Below are 2,324 nucleotides of genomic sequence, written 5' to 3'. Positions count from 1 at the left end.
TTAAGCTGATAAGGCTAGGTGCAGCTCTAGTTGCCGAGATGAAGCGGACGGACTAGAGCCGGGGAGAGACGGGAAATTACACTGGTTGCCGAGATGAAGCGGACGGACCAGTGTAACCGTTAAGGATTAGGTTACAATCTTAGTTGCCGAGATGAAGCGACGGACTAAGATTGCTGGAGAGAAGGAGAGGAAATAGGCCATCGTCTTTGGTGTGCGTACAGAAATAACAACTTTTACGAGAATAGATTGGCAATGAACTTCTCTATCTCAAGCAGTGTATCGCCACCTGTGCTATGACTAGACCCAGGAAAGGATCTGGATCTACGATCGAATTGGGGGATTTAGAGTCCCTTATTTATAGGCCTAGTCCATGCGGCTGTGACCGAGAAGCGGTCGGTACATGTCTGCTTGAGATAGGTTCGTGCATTGCATTGTTATCATTTATTATTCATTGTTCAGATATTGCTAAGTATTATGTACAGAAATTATTAATATACAAAAATTACAACGTGTTCTTTACAAAATGAAGTGATTTATAAATTTGAGAGCTTCGGTGAGGCTCGAGGTGGAGAGCTCTGGTGAGTTGTGGTCCAACCACTTGCTCCCTCTCGCTACAGTTTCATAAATCATAGTTTTGAGGGAGATTAGAAGAAATACCTTTATTACTTCTTACTTTTTTTATTCAATTATATGGCGACATTTTGGACATTTGTCCATCATCTGGTTCAATTATCATATTAGGAAAATTGTTCTGGAATAAAATAAAATCGAGACAAAGCTCTTAAAGGGAAGATATACAATATAGGATAATTTAAGACTGGACCAGATGATGAAGAAATGGCCAAAATGTCCCCCAATGATTGAATAAAGAAGTAAGAAGTAATGGGGATATTTCCTTGAAAATAAAAAATGAGTATAAAATATTGAACCCTTAGACAAAAATTAAATAAGGAAGTTTCAATTTAATTTTGATTCATTAAGATATTTTCAACTGTTTTGTAAAAATATTTTCTCAACATTGTTTTTTATTTGTTTATTAATATCCAGCAGCGAGTCTGTTTCAAGTTTTCTGTCACTAATGTATACAGAGATAAGGAAATTGACATTATAAATGTAATAGAAGCAAAACAGAAACTGACATTAAAATTGAAGATGATGAAACGATGATAAGTTATGATGTCTCATTGTTTACAAAAATTCCACTCAAATTGGAATATAAAATCATAAATGAAAAATAGGAGGAAATCAAACCAAACACGAATATAAAAAATAAATAAATGTTCCTAGAAGGAATAAAATTATGCTGTGAAAATGGCATTTTGAAGTATAAAGGTGATATATACAGGCAGCGTTTTGGAGTTCCAATGGGAACAAGTTTATCAATATCATTTGCAGGACTAGTCATGAATAATCTAATAAAAGATGTACTTTCAAAATCCGGTATTCAAGTAAAAATTATGCTAAAGTACATGGATGATATTTTTTGTATATTAAAGAAAACTGATGTAAATATATTGCTTGAAGAACTAAATAGCCACCATGAAAAATTAAAGTTCACAATGGAATTGGAAAAGGAAGGTAAATTAAGATTTTTGGATATGTTGATGGTAAAGACAAGTAAGAATATAATCACAGAATGGACAAAAAAAGAAATAAGTAGTAATATAATATTGAATTATTATTCTAGCCACCCTTATCACATGAAATATAATGTAATAAATAATTTAATTAAAAAAGCTATTAAAGTAACTGATGATAGTAGGTTACATATAATAAAAAATAAGATAATTAATATGTTCTTAGAATATTTTTACCCAAAAAAATTAATTTACAAGATTTGGGAAATTAACCTTAAAAATATAAAAAATAAAACATGAAACGAAATAGTAAATAATAAAGTAAAAAAAAAAAAAATTATGTGTTCAATTATATTAAAGGACTATCTCAAGATATTAAGAAATCATTTAAGGATTTAGATGTTTATGAGTACTCTTTGAGTCATAGACCAAACAATAAAATCAAAAATTATTATAGTATATTAAAGGACAAAATTGATACAAGGTATCAATCGGGATTAATATATAAAATTCCCTGTCTAAATTGTTCAGATATATATATATATAAAGTTACGGAGTGTCAGCTGACAGGTCCATATCAGCTGATCGAGAACAGCTGACCGATTGTATATATATAGACGGACAGGAGCCGCAAATAGAGGAGTATTTTACAGCAGTTCAAGCGAGTTAGATCTTTTTCCTTCTTCTCTTTTTTGACATTGTGCTTTCGCCAATACTTAACTGGTGCCGAAACCCGGGAACTTTAGA

Source organism: Halyomorpha halys, unplaced genomic scaffold (genome assembly GCF_000696795.3).
Source record: "Halyomorpha halys isolate HHAL.00 unplaced genomic scaffold, Hhal_1.1 Scaffold210.1, whole genome shotgun sequence".
NCBI lineage: Eukaryota > Metazoa > Arthropoda > Insecta > Hemiptera > Pentatomidae > Halyomorpha > Halyomorpha halys.
The sequence above is the reverse complement of the archived record's forward strand: the minus strand, read 5'-3'. Positions refer to the sequence as shown.